Genomic DNA, 15,000 nt, shown 5'->3' with positions numbered 1-15,000 from the left:
CTTGGGGCGACTACCAGTGCCAACCCCTTATCCCGCGACGCGTCCGACAAAGAGAACGTTCCAAGGCGACAGAGGAGGTTACCAGCCGAAGGATGCAGTAGCAATAACAGGTATAGTTCCGCGGCGGCCGAGAAGACTCACCGCATAGGAATCGGGATGCGAGGCGAGGGATGCGGCGGGAAGGCCCCGACGGCTAAACGGAAGAGGCTGCAGGGCCGCCTCGGAATGGTCCAAGCATCGGATGCGATTGGGACGACTACCAGTGCCAACCCCTTATCCCGCGATGCGTCCGATACACAGATAGTTCCAAGGCGGCCGAGGAGCCTCACCGCATATCAATCGGGGTGCGAGGCGAGGGATGGGGCGGGAAGGCCCCAACGGCTAGACGGAAGAGGCTTCAGGGCCACCTCGGAATGGTCCAAGCATCGGACGCGCTTGGGGCGACTGCCAGTGCCAACCCCTTATCCCGCGATGCGTCCGATACACAGATGGTTCCAAGGCGGCCGAGGAGCCTCACCGCATAGCAATCGGGGGTGCGAGGCGAGGGATGGGGCGGGAAGGCCCCAACGGCTAGACGGAAGAGGCTTCAGGGCCGCCTAGGAATGGTCCAAGCATCGGACACGCTTGGGGCGACTACCAGTGACAGCCCCCTATCCCGCGATGCGTCCGATACGAAGATGGTTCCAAGGCGGCCGAGGAGCCTCACCGCATAGCAATCGGGGTGCGAGGTGGGGGATGCGGCGAGATGGCCCCAACGGCTAGACGGAAGAGGCCACAGGGCCGCGTCGGAATAGTCCAAGCATCGGACGCGCTTGGGGCGACTACCAGTGACAACCCCTTATCCCGCGATGCGTCCGATACGAAGATAGTTCCAAGGCGGCCGAGGAGCCTCACCGCATAGCAATCGGGGTGCGAGGTGGGGGATGCGGCGAGATGGCCCCAACGGCTAGACGGAAGAGGCTGCAGGGCCGCCTCGGAATAGTCCAAGCATCGGACGCGCTTGGGGCCACTACCAGTGACAACCCCTTATCCCGCGATGCGTCCGATACGAAGATAGTTCCAAGGCGGCCGAAGAGCCTCACCGCATAGCAATCGGGGTGCGAGGTGGGGGATGCGGCGAGATGGCCCCAACGGCTAGACGGAAGAGGCCACAGGGCCGCCTCGGAATAGTCCAAGCATCGGACGCGCTTGGGGCGACTACCAGTGACAACCCCTTATCCCGCGATGCGTCCGATACGAAGATAGTTCCCAGGCGGCCGAGGAGCCTCACCGCATAGCAATCGGGGTGCGAGGCGAGGGATGCGGCGAGATGGCCCCAAAGGCTAGACGGAAGAGGCTGCAGGGCTGCCTCGGAATAGTCCAAGCATCGGACGCGCTTGGGGCGACTACCACTGCCAACCCCTTATCCCGCGATGCGTCCGATACACAGATAGTTCCGAGGCGGCCGAGGAGGTGGGGGATGCAGCGAGATGGCCCCAACGGCTAGACGGAAGAGGCTGCAGGGCCGCCTCGGAATAGTCCAAGCATCGGACGCGCTTGGGGCGACTACCAGTGACAACCCCTTATCCCGCGATGCGTCCGATACACAGATAGTTCCGAGGCGGCCAAGGAGCCTCACCGCATAGCAATCGTGGTGCGAGGTGGGGGATGCGGCGAGATGGCCCCAACGGCTAGACGGAAGAGGCTGCAGGGCCGCCTCGGAATGGTCCAAGCATCGGATGCGCTTGGGGCGACTACCACTGCCAACCCCTTATCCCGCGATGCGTCCGATACACAGATAGTTCCAAGGCGGCCGAGGAGCCTCACAGCATAGCAATCAGGGTGCGAGGCGAGGGATGCGGCGAGAAAGCCCCAACGGCTAGAGGGAAGAGGCTTCAGGTCCGCCTCGGAATGGTCCAAGCATCGGACGCGCTTGGGGCGACTACCAGTGACAACCCCTTATCCCGCGACGCGTCCGATACACAGATAGTTCCAAGGCGGCCGAGGAGCCTCACCGCATAGCAATCGGGGTGCGAGGCGAGGGATGCGGCGAGAAGGACCCAACGGCTACACGGAAGAGGCTTCGGGGCCGCCTCGGAATGGTCCAAGCATCGGACGCGCTTGGGGCGACTACCAGTGACAACCCCTTATCCCGCGACGCGTCCGATACACAGATAGTTCCAAGGCGGCCGAGGAGCCTCACCGCATAGCAATCGGGGTGCGAGGCGAGGGATGCGGCGAGAAGGACCCAACGGCTACACGGAAGAGGCTTCGGGGCCGCCTCGGAATGGTCCAAGCATCGGACGCGCTTGGGGCGACTACCAGTGACAACCCCTTATCCCGCGACGCGTCCGATACACAGATAGTTCCAAGGCGGCCGAGGAGCCTCACCGCATAGCAATCGGGGTGCGAGGCGAGGGATGCGGCGAGAAGGACCCAACGGCTAGACGGAAGAGGCTTCGGGTCCGCCTCGGAATGGTCCAAGCATCGGACGCGCTTGGGGCGACTACCAGTGACAACCCCTTATCCCGCGACGCGTCCGATACACAGATAGTTCCAAGGCGGCCGAGGAGCCTCACCGCATAGCAATCGGGGTGCGAGGCGAGGGATGCGGCGAGAAGGACCCAACGGCTAGACGGAAGAGGCTTCGGGTCCGCCTCGGAATGGTCCAAGCATCGGACGCGCTTGGGGCGACTACCAGTGACAACCCCTTATCCCGCGACGCGTCCGATACACAGATAGTTCCAAGGCGGCCGAGGAGCCTCACCGCATAGCAATCGGGGTGCGAGGCGAGGGATGCGGCGAGAAGGACCCAACGGCTAGACGGAAGAGGCTTCGGGTCCGCCTCGGAATGGTCCAAGCATCGGACGCGCTTGGGGCGACTACCAGTGACAACCCCTTATCCCGCGACGCGTCCGATACACAGATAGTTCCGAGGCGGCCGAGGAGCCTCACCGCATAGCAATCGGGGTGCGAGGCGAAGGATGCGGCGAGAAGGACCCAACGGCTAGACGGAAGAGGCTTCGGGTCCGCCTCGGAATGGTCCAAGCATCGGACGCGCTTGGGGCGACTACCAGTGACAACCCCTTATCCCGCGACGCGTCCGATACACAGATAGTTCCAAGGCGGCCGAGGAGCCTCACCGCATAGCAATCGGGGTGCGAGGCGAGGGATGCGGCGAGAAGGACCCAACGGCTAGACGGAAGAGGCTTCAGGGCCGCCTCGGAATGGTCCAAGCATCGAACGCGCTTGGGGCGACTACCAGTGACAACCCCTTATCCCGCGACGCGTCCGATACACAGATAGTTCCGAGGCGGCCGAGGAGCCTCACCGCATAGCAATCGGGGTGCGAGGCGAGGGATGCGGCGAGAAGGACCCAACGGCTAGACGGAAGAGGCTTCAGGGCCGCCTCGGAATGGTCCAAGCATCGGACGCGCTTGGGGCGACTACCAGTGACAACCCCTTATCCCGCGACGCGTCCGATACACAGATAGTTCCGAGGCGGCCGAGGAGCCTCACCGCATAGCAATCGGGGTGCGAGGCGAGGGATGCGGCGAGAAGGACCCAACGGCTAGACGGAAGAGGCTTCAGGGCCGCCTCGGAATGGTCCAAGCATCGGACGCGCTTGGGGCGACTACCAATGACAACCCCTTATCCCGCGACGCGTCCGATACACAGATAGTTCCGAGGCGGCCGAGGAGCCTCACCGCATAGCAATCGGGGTGCGAGGCGAGGGATGCGGCGAGAAGGACCCAACGGCTAGACGGAAGAGGCTTCAGGGCCGCCTCGGAATGGTCCAAGCATCGGACGCGCTTGGGGCGACTACCAGTGACAACCCCTTATCCCGCGACGCGTCCGATACACAGATAGTTCCGAGGCGGCCGAGGAGCCTCACCGCATAGCAATCGGGGTGCGAGGCGAGGGATGCGGCGAGAAGGACCCAACGGCTAGACGGAAGAGGCTTCAGGGCCGCCTCGGAATGGTCCAAGCATCGGACGCGCTTGGGGCGACTACCGTTGCCAACCCCTTATCCCGCGATGCGTCTGATACACAGATAGTTCCGAGGCGGCCGAGGAGCCTCACCGCATAGCAATCGGGTTGCGAGGCAGATTATTGGGAAGGGAACCCCCTGGGATGCGGCTCAAGCAGTGCCCAAAGGGACTGGAATGCGGAATCACATCGAGAGACCCAAATGCTATACGAGGGCTCAAATCGAATTATCGATTTGGCCACGACATGGACGCATCGGAACGACTACCTTTGCCGAACCACTCGCAATTGCATCCATACCGAAACCAATAGACATTTCCGTTAGAGCCCTCGCATAGCATTCGGGAATCTCGCATGCCCCTCTAAATCGACCAATGCTGGCGCTCAATGAAAATCCGAGCGCTACCACCGTTCGAGCGCCAGCATTGGTCGAGTTAGAGGGGCACGGGGGAGAATGCTCCAGTCAACACCTCCCCTATATAAGTTATTTGTCCGATTCTCGCACAACCGTAGTCTGCCTCGTCGAATCAAACAACGGTCCCAGATTCCGACTTCCGTTCCGTAGAGACCCAAAAGCTAGATGGAGGCTCGCAAGAAAGAGAGTCGGCGCATAGCAATCGGGTTTCTCGAACGTTTAGGGACCGAGCTCACTTGCGGATAGGGCAAAATCCGCCAAGCAACCCAAAAGCTAGACGGGGGCTCGAATCGAATCGCCTAGGCGGCCACAACAACGACGTGTTGGATCGACTACCAGTGCCAAACCATTCAGCAAGACTAGTCTGTGTCGAGGCCGGATAGAGATTCTCAGAGAGCGCCCGCATAGCATTTAGGAGACCTGCCGCGTCCCTCACACTCGACAAATGGTGGTGCACGTTTATAAATCCGAGCGATCCCAACCCTTTCAAGCACCAACATCGGTCGAGATAGAGGGGCACGGAGGGGGCTGCGTGAGACAACACAGTCCCCTATATAAGTTATTTGTCCGATTCTCACACATCCGAAGAATGGTCATCAAATCGGACAACAGCCCAAACTTTCGACTTCCGTCCCAGAAAGCCCAAGAGCTATCTAAAACGTTCATGGCCGGAACTCGATCGCGGCTATACCAGTCCGCCAAGCAACCCAAAAGCTAGACTGGAGCTCTAGTCGAATCACCTCTGTGGCCATTGCAAGGACGTGTTGGAGCGACTACCATTGCCGAACCATTCCGCAGGTCGAGTCCATACCAAGGCCGCATAGAGATTCACGATGAGCTCCTGCATAGCAATCAGGAGACTTGCCGTGTCCATCACAATCGATAAATCCTGGTGCAAGATTTTTGCATCCGAGCGCTCCAACCAGTCGAGCACCAGCATCAATCGACATAAACGGGCACGGGGGGAGGATGCTCGAGAACACTACCTCCCCTATATAAGTTATTTGTCCGATTCTCAAGCAGCCGAAGTCTGGTCATCGAATCGGGTCAAAGACCACAACTTCCGACTTTACCCACAATGCAAGTCATCGAATCGAACATCGGCCCCCGAGTCGGACTCCATGCGTATGTCAGGTCATCGGACCCAAATTCCGCCTTCCTGCGCATGGCGGGCCATCAATATCAACTCGGTCATCGGACCCAAACTCCGCCTTTTTGCGTATGGCACGCCTTCAAATCGGTCATCGGACCCAAATTCCGCCTTCCTGTGCATGGCGGGCCATCAACATCAACTCGGTCATCGGACCCAAATTCCGCCTTTCTGCGCATGGCACGCCATCAACTCGGTCATCGGACCCAAATTCCGCCTTCCTGCGCATGGCAGGTCATCGGACACAAATTCAGACCTCGCCAATATGCCTACGTATCGAATCGGTCATCGGACCCAACTTCCGACTTCATCCATACTGTAGGGTCTTTGAGGTTGGCGCGGTGCGCTCAACCCAGGGAGTCGACCCATCGAAGCATACACCTCCCCTATATAAGCTATTTGTCCGATTCCCACACCTGTGTAGTTTGCACCTCTGACCAGGACATCGACCCCAACTTCCGAACTCGACTGCAACGACGGCACCAGCGCCTTGGTGCGCACCTTGCGACGCACAGTCCCAACATTCGCCTTCCTGCACATGGCAGGTCATCGGACCCAAATTCCGACCTCGCGAGTATGCCTACATATCGAATCGGTCATCGGACCCAACTTCCGACTTCATCCATACCGTAGGGTCTTTGAGGTTGGCGCGGTGCGCTCAACCCGGGGAGTCGACCCAACGAAGCATACACCTCCCCTATATAAGCTATTTGTCCGATTCCCACACCTGTGTAGTTTGCACCTCCGATCAAGACATCGACCCCAACTTCCGAACTCGCCTCCAACGACCGAACCAGCGCCTTGGTGCGCACCTTGCAACGCACAGTGCCAACATTCGCCTTCCTGCACGTGGCAGGTCATCGGACCCAAATTCCGACCTCGCGAGTATGCCTACATATCGAATCGGTCATCGGACCCAACTTCCGACTTCATCCATACCGTAGGGTCTTTGAGGTTGGCGCGGTGCGCTCAACCCGGGGAGTCGACCCAACGAAGCATACACCTCCCCTATATAAGCTATTTGTCCGATTCCCACACCTGTGTAGCTTGCACCTCCGATCAGGACATCGACCCCAACTTCCGAACTCGACTAAAAAGACCGCACCAGCGCCTTGGTGTGCACCTTGCAACGCACAGTGTCAACATTCGCCTTCCTGCACATGGCAGGTCATCGGACCCAAATTCCGACCTCATGAGCATACCTACTAATCGAATCGGTCATCGGACCCAACTTCCGACTTCATCCATACCGTAGGGTCTTTGAGGTTGGCGCGGTGCGCTCAACCTGGGGAGTCGACCCATCGAAGCATACACCTCCCCTATATAAGCTATTTGTCCGATTCCGACACCTGTGTAGTTTGCACCTCCGCTCAGGACATCGACCCCAACTTCCGAACTCGCCTGCAACGACCGAACCAGCGCCTTGGTGCGCACCAAAAGTGCGCACTTTTGGAGGGCACTTTTGTGCGCTCCAAAGGTGCGCACTTTTGGAGGGCACTTTTCTGCGCTCCAAAGGTGCGCACTTTTGGAGGGCACTTTTTGGAGGGCACTTTTCTGCGCTCCAAAGGTGCGCACTTTTGGAGGGCACTTTTTGGAGGGCACTTTTCTGCGCTCCAAAGGTGCGCACTTTTGGAGGGCACTTTTTGGAGGGCACTTTTCTGCGCTCCAAAGGTGCGCACTTTTGGAGGGCACTTTTTGGAGGGCACTTTTCTGCGCTCCAAAGGTGCGCACTTTTGGAGGGCACTTTTTGGAGGGCACTTTTCTGCGCTCCAAAGGTGCGCACTTTTGGAGGGCACTTTTTGGAGGGCACTTTTCTGCGCTCCAAAGGTGCGCACTTTTGGAGGGCACTTTTTGGAGGGCACTTTTCTGCGCTCCAAAGGTGCGCACTTTTGGAGGGCACTTTTTGGAGGGCACTTTTCTGCGCTCCAAAGGTGCGCACTTTTGGAGGGCACTTTTTGGAGGGCACTTTTCTGCGCTCCAAAGGTGCGCACTTTTGGAGGGCACTTTTGTGCACTCCAAAGGTGCGCACTTTTGGAGGGCACTTTTCCTGTGCTCCAAAGGTGCACACCTAGGTGAGCACCTTCGACCACACCTTGTAGCACACCAAACTCTGACTTTCGACTTCATCCGCAATGCAGGGTCTTTGAGGTTGGCGCAATGCGCACAACCAGGGGAGTCGACCCATCAAACCCAACACCTCCCCTATATAAGCTATTTGTCTGATTCTCATACATGCGTAGCCTGCAGGAGCAATTAGGACATCGACCCCAACTTTCGGCTTCTAAACGAAAACAAGGTCTTTGAGGTTGGTGTAATGCGAACAACTAGGGGAGTCAACCCATCAAACCCAACACCTCCCCTATATAAGCTATTTGTCTGATTCTCATACATGTGTAGTCTACAGGAGCAATTAGGACATCGACCCCAACTTTTGACTTCTTAACGAAAACAAGGTCTTTGAGGTTGACGTAATGCGCACAACCAGGGGAGTCGACCCATCAAACCCAACACCTCCCCTATATAAGCTATTTGTCCGATTCTCATACATGTGTAGCCTGCAGGAGCCATTAGGACATTGACCCCAACTTTTGACTTCTTAACGAAAACAAGGTCTTTGAGGTTGGCGTAATGCGCACAACCAAGGGAGTTGACCCATCAAACCCAACACCTCCCCTATATAAGCTATTTGTCTGATTCTCATACATGTGTAGCCTGCAACAACGATTAGGACATCCACCCCAACTTCTGAATTCGTCTGCGTTGACCGCACCAAAGGTGCACGCCTTGGTGCTCACCAAAATCCGACTTCCGACTTCTTCTGCTATGCGGGGTCTTTGAGGTTGGCGCAGTGCGCACAACCAGGGGAGTCAACCCACCGAATGCAACACCTCCCCTATATAAGCTATTTGTCTGATTCTCATACATGCGTAGACTGCAGCAATGATTAGGACATCCACCCCAACTTTTGACTTCTTAAACAAGACAGGGTCTTTGAAGTTGGTGCAGTGCACACAACCAGGGGAGTCGACCCATCAAACGCAACACCTCCCCTATATAAAGCTATTTGTCCGATTCTCATACGTGTAGTCTGCAGCAGCGATTAGGACATCGACCCCAACTTCCGAATTCGTTTGCATTGACCGCACCAAAGGTGCACGCCTTGGTGTGCACCCTGGAGTGCACTTTGGTGCTCACCTCGGTGCACACTTTGGTGTGCACCTCGGTGTGCACCAAAGGTGCGCACCTTGGAGCGCACCAAAGGTGTACACTTTGGAGCGCACCACATAGGGTCTTTGAGAGGTTGGCGCAGTGCGCACACCAAGGTGGGTGTTGAGGTGCGTGCCGAGGTGGGTGGGTGCTAGGGTGCGCTCCATGGTGGGTGCCAGGGTGGGTGCGTGCTAGGGTGGATTCCAAAGAGGGTCATAGGGTGGGTGCCAAGGTGGGTTGGTGATATAGTGGGTTCAAAGGTGGGTACTAGGGTGGGTTCCAAGGTGGGTCACAAGTTGGGTGCCAGGATGCGTGGGTGTTAGGTTGGGTGCCAAGGTGGGCTCCTGCGTGGGTGGGTGCTAGGGTGGGTTTCAAGGTGGACGCGAGGGCGGGTGCCAAGGTGGGTAACAAGTTGGGTGTTAGGATGGGTGAGTGCTAGAGTGGGTGCCAAGGTGGGTGGGTGCTAAGGTGGATGCCAAGGTGGTTCACAGGGTGGGTGGGTTCTAGGGTGAGTTCCAAGGTGGGTCACAGGTTCAGTGCTAGGGTGGGTGTCAAGGCGGGTGTCGAGGTGCCTGGGTGCTAGGGTGTGGATGCCAATGTGGGTCATAGGGTGGGTACTAGGGTGGGCTGCAATGTGGGTGCCAAGGTGGGTAACATGCTCGGTGGGTTCTAAATTGGGTGCCAGGGTGGGTGTGCACCCACCTTGCCCGAGGTGGGTGCCAAGGTGCCAGTGTGGGTGGGTGCTAAGGTGGATGCCAAGGTGGGTGAGAAGGTGGGTGATAGGTTGAGTGGTAGGATGGGTGGGTGCCAAGATGGGTCACAGGGTGGGTGCAAGGGTGGGTAGGTGCTAGGGTTGGTGTCAGGGTGGGTGGGTGCTAGGTTGGGTTCCAAGGTGGGTGCGAGGGTGAGTGTCAAGGTGGGTCACAGGTTAGGTGCTAGGATGGGTGAGTGCTAGGGTGCAAAGGTGCCAGGGTGGGTGCTAGGATGGGTCGATGCTAGGGTGAGTGGCAAGGTGGGTCCACAAGTGTCAAGGTGGGTGCCGAGGTGGGTGCCAAGTCGGCGACTGCTATGGTGGATGCCAAGGTGGGTCACGGGGTGGGTGCCAAGTTGCTAGGTTGGGTTCCAAGGTGGGTGCCAACGTGGGTGCTAGGGTGCGTGGGTTAAAGGGTGTGTCACAACGTGGGTGCCAGGATGGGTGCGCACCCACACTGGCCAAGACGGGTGCGGGTGCAAGGTTGGGTTCCAAGCCCGGTCACAGGCTGGGTGCTAGGATGGGTGGGTGCCAAGGTGGGCACCAGGGTGGGTGCACCCACCCTGGCCAAGGTGGGTCACGGGGTGGGTCCTAGGGTGGGTAACGGGGTGGGTACTAAGGTGCGTGCCAAGGTGGGTCATAGGGTGGGTGCCAAGGTGGGCACCAGGGTGGGTGTGCACCAACCCTAGCCAGGGTAGGTCACGGGGTGGTTGTCGGGGTGGGCGTCAAGGAGCCAAGGTGGGTGGCAAGTAGCCAAGTTGCGTGCCAAGGTGGGTGTCGGGGTGGGTGCCAAGGATCCAAGGTGGGTGCCAAGGAACCAAGGTGGGTGTCTGGGTGGGTGCCGAGGTGGGAGCCAGGGTGGGTCCCAAGGTGAGTGCAAAGGTGGGTGCCAGGGTCAAGGTGAGTGCCAATGTGGGTTCCAAGGTGCCAGGGTCAGGGTGAGTGCCAATGTGGGTTCAAAGGTGCTAAGTTGGGTGCGAGGTTGGGTGCGAGGGTGGGTGGGTGCCAAGGTGTGCTAGGTGGAAGCCCGGGTGGGTCGGCATCCCATGGGTGTCGAGTTGGGTGCCTGATGGGTGCTTCTTGTCAAGTTTTAGTCGTCGGGACTCATTTCGAGCCTTAGAGGTCGTTTCTTGTCCGGTTGCCCTGTCTTCGACCTGGGAACCCAATTTTGGTCCTCGGGTCCCATTTTTTTTTGTCTCGCATCCCACTTTTGGCCTGTGGCCTTTTCGGGGTCGATTCTCGTTTTGGGCATCAGAGCATGTTTCTTCTCCTAAAACCCAATATTTGTTTATTAAGTCTCGGAACACATTTTTGTTCTCGTGGACCCATCATGGGTCTTGGAACGCATTTGTGGTCCTTGGGTCCCATTTTGCATCCCGAAACTTGTGTTTTGGTGCTTGATCCCTATTTTGGGTGCCCACCTTGCACCAAGTGCGCACCCGGGGCAAACCGAGCGCCTTGGTGCACCGGGGCAAGATCGAGCGTGCACCCGAGGCGCCCCGAACATGCACCAAGGTGCACTCGGCCCACATGTGAGCGCAGGTCGTTGCGCCCGAGGTGGTGTGTGGGCACCGCGTTGCAGACGGGACACTGCACGCACACGACGCCCCCTCCAGGTGCACGCACGTAGGCCGGGCCGGGTGCACACCCGACGCCCTAGCAAGGTGCGCGCACCCGGGCAGGGCTCACACTTGGCGAACGGGGCGCACTTCGCGAGGGAGGGTGTGCACCTCGACGGGGGTGGGTGGCCGGGGTGGATTCGCACGTGGGTCGCGGTTTGCTAAGTACACACTGCGACAAGCTCATAACGGGTGCGATCATACCAGCATTAGTGCACCGGATCCCATCAGAACTCCGCAGTTAAGCGCGCTTGGGCCGGAGTAGTACTGGGATGGGTGACCTCCCGGGAAGTCCCGGTGTTGCACCCTTTTTTAGTTTTTCGCCGGGCGTCGCAATGCTATTTGAATAAACCTTTTGCCCGTTTGCGTTCTCGTCGGGGCCGGGCCGGGCCGGGGTGCGCTGCCCGCACTACCGCGCGCGCGGGGGGCGACACCGAGCGCGCACCCGAGGCACCCCGAGCACACAGGCCACGGTGCAACCCGGGCGTTGTGCGCGCACCCCGGTGCGCCCGAGGTGCTGCGCGCGCACCCAGGTGAAATCGGTGTGCACCTCGGCCAGTGCGCGCTCGGTCGAGTCGCGCACGTTGGCCAAGGTGCACGGTGATGTTTCTTACTCTAAGGTTCCGCACCAGACGCCCGGGACAGGTGAGCGAAGCTGGGCGGGGCCGGTGTGCGCGGCCGGGGCAGGTGCACGCAGCTGGAGAGAGCTTTGGAGCACACTTCGGAGCGCACCAATGATGCGCTCCATTCAAAAGTTTCCTGAAAAGGCAAAAAAAGTTGAGATTATAGAATTTCCCACTTGAGAGATTGTAAAAAAAAAAAATTTAAAATGAAGGAAACGCGGGTGCCAAGGTGTGCGCAGCCCAGCCAAGGTGTGCGCACCAAGGCGCCCACCCTGGCGAAGGTGCACGCAAGGTGCGCACCCGAGGCAAACCGGACAATTAACCCAACTTTCGACTTCGCGCGCACCTTGGAGCGCACTTCGGAGCGCTCCTTGGTGCGCACCAATCTTGGGCACCTCGGAGTGCACCATGGCGCCCACCAAGGTGCGCACCCGGGGCAAACCGAGCTCCGACTTCGTGCGCACCTTGGAGCGCACGAAAGGTGCGCACCATGGCGCCCACCAAGGTGCGCAGCCCAGCCAAGGCGTGCGCATCAAGGTGCGCACCCTGGCGAAGGTGCGCACCCGGGGCAAACCGAGCTCCGACTTCGTGCGCACCTTGGAGCGCACAAAAGGTGCGCAACCCAGCCAAGGTGTGCGCACCCCGGTCAAACCGAGCTCCGAATCGTGCGCACCAGAGGTGCACGCCATCGTGCGCACCTTGGAGCACACTTCGGAGCCCTCCTTGGTGCGCGCCGATGTTGCGCACCTCGGAGCGCACCCGGGGAAAACAATGCAATTAACCCGACTTTCGACTTCGTGGGCACCTCGGAGCGCTCTCGGGTTCGCACCTCGGAGCACACCGAGGTGCGCACCTTTGATGCGCTGCCTTCACCAATTTCCAGAAAAGGCAAGAAAACATTGAGAAGGTGTGCGCACCGAGGTGCCCACCCTGGCGAAGGTGCACGCGAGGTGCGCACCCGGGGCAAACCGGGCTCCGACTTCGTGCACGCCGCACCTTGGAGCACACTTCGGAGCGCTCCTTGGTGCGCACCAGGGCGCGCAACCCAGCCGAGGTGCCCACCCCGGCGAAGGTGCACGCGAGGTGCGCACCCGGGGCAAACCGGGCTCCGACTTCGTGCACGCCATGGTGCCCACCGCGGCGAAGGTGCACGCGAGGTGCGCACCCGGGGCAAACCGGGCTCCGACTTCGTGCACGCCGCACCTTGGAGCACACTTCGGAGCGCTCCTTGGTGCGCACCATGGTGCCCACCAGGGCGCGCAACCCCGCCGAAGGTGCACGCGAGGTGCGCACCCGGGGCAAACCGGGCTCCGACTTCGTGCACGCCGCACCTTGGAGCACACTTCGGAGCGCTCCTTGGTGCGCACCATGGTGCCCACCAGGGCGCGCAACCCCGCCGAAGGTGCACGCGAGGTGCGCACCCGGGGCAAACCGGGCTCCGACTTCGTGCACGCCATGGTGCGCACCGCGGCGAAGGTGCGCACCCGGGGCAAACCGGGCTCCGACTTCGTGCACGCCGCACCTTGGAGCACACTTCGGAGCGCTCCTTGGTGCGCACCAGGGCGCGCAACCCAGCCGAGGTGCCCACCCCGGCGAAGGTGCACGCGAGGTGCGTACCCGGGGCAAACCGGGCTCCGACTTCGTGCACGCCGCACCTTGGAGCACACTTCGGAGCGCTCCTTGGTGCGCACCATGGTGCCCACCAGGCCGCGCAACCCAGCCAAGGTGTGCGCACCAAGGTGCACGCGAGGTGCGCACCCGGGGCAAACCGGGGTCCGACTTCGTGCACGCCGCACCTTGGAGCACACATCGGGGCGCTCCCGGGTTCGCACCGGCGTTGCGCACCGTGGTGGGCACCTCGGAGCACACCAAGGTGGGCAGCGAGGTGCGCACCTTTGATGCGATGCCTTCACTAATTTCCATAAAAGGCAAAAAAAAAACGAGATTTTAAAATTTCCGTTTTGAAAGATAGTGAGAAAAAGGGAATGCTGGTGCCATCTTGAGCCCGCCCTGGTGCGCAGCCCAGCCAAGGTGTGCGCACCAAGGTGCCCACCCTGGCGAAGGTGCGCGCCCGGGCAATTAACCCAACTTCCAACTTCGCGCGCGCCAGGGTGGGAGCGCACCCAACAACCGGGCCTGGGAAGAGCCAATGCGAGAAACCCCACCAAACGCTCTGACAAAAAAAGAGGGGGCGCTCCAGTAACCCCGCTTCGGAGCGCACCCTGGGCAAACCCAGCCAAGGTGCCCACCCCGGCCAAGGTGCAGGCGAGGTGCGCACCCGGGGCAAACCGGGCTCCGACAACGTGCACGCCGCACCTTGGAGCACACTTCGTAGCGCTCCCGGGTGCGCACCTCAGAGCACACCAAGGTGGGCAGCGAGGTGCGCACCTTTGATGCGCTGCCTTCACTAATTTCCAGAAAAGGCAAAAAAAAAAGGAGATTTTAAAATTTCCGTTTTGAAAGATAGTGAAAAAAACGGAACGCGCGTGCCATCTTGAGCCCGCCCTGGTGCGCAGCCCAGGTAAGGTGCCCACCCTGGCAAAGGTGCGCACCCGGGCAATTAACCCTACTTCCGACTTCGTGCGCGCCAGGGTGGCAACCGGGCCTCGGAAGAGCCAATGCGAGAAACCCCACCAAACGCTCCGACAAAAAAAGAGGCGGCGCTCCAATAACCCCGCTTCGGAGCGCAGCCGGGGCAAACCCAGCCAAGGTGCCCACCCCGACGAAGGTGCACGCGAGGTGCGCACCCGGGGCAAACCGGGCTCCGACAACGTGCACGCAGCACCTTGGAGCACACTTCGAAGCACTCCCGGGTGCCCACCGGCGTTGCGCACCGTGGTGGGCAGCGAGGTGCGCACCTTTGATGCGCTGCCTTCACTAATTTCCAGAAAAAGGCAAAAAAAAATGAGATTTTAAAATTTCCGTTTTGAAAGATAGTGAAAAAAAAGGAACGCGGGTGCCATCTTGAGCCCGCCCTGGTGCGCAGCCCAGGCAAGGCATGCGCACCAAGGTGCCCACCCGAGGTGCACACCCGGGGCAAACCGGGCTCCGACTTCGTGCAGGCCGCACCTTGGAGCACACTTCGGAGCGCTCCTTGGTGCGCACCATGGTGCCCACCAGGGCGCGCAACCCAGCCAAGGTCTGCACACCAAGGTGCCCACCCCGGCGAAGGTGCACGCGAGGTGCGCACCCGGGGCAAACCGGGCTCCGACTTCGTGCACGCCATGGTGCCCACCGCGGCGAAGGTGCACGCGAGGTGCGCACCC

General features: G+C 60.0%; 1 non-coding gene across 1 annotated transcript; it reads left to right on the top strand.

Annotated features, from left to right (window-relative positions):
• Window positions 1-11,301: 11,301 nt before the first annotated feature.
• LOC131862268 (5S ribosomal RNA) lies at window positions 11,302-11,420 on the top strand. The gene has a single exon (XR_009361284.1). It is a non-coding gene; the product is annotated as a 5S ribosomal RNA (ribosomal RNA).
• The last annotated feature ends 3,580 nt before the right edge of the window (window positions 11,421-15,000 follow it).

The sequence above is a fragment of the Cryptomeria japonica genome, unplaced genomic scaffold, assembly GCF_030272615.1.
Source record: "Cryptomeria japonica unplaced genomic scaffold, Sugi_1.0 HiC_scaffold_40, whole genome shotgun sequence".
NCBI classification, from domain to species: Eukaryota; Viridiplantae; Streptophyta; class Pinopsida; order Cupressales; family Cupressaceae; genus Cryptomeria; species Cryptomeria japonica.
This window is presented reverse-complemented; position numbering and strand designations above follow the sequence as displayed.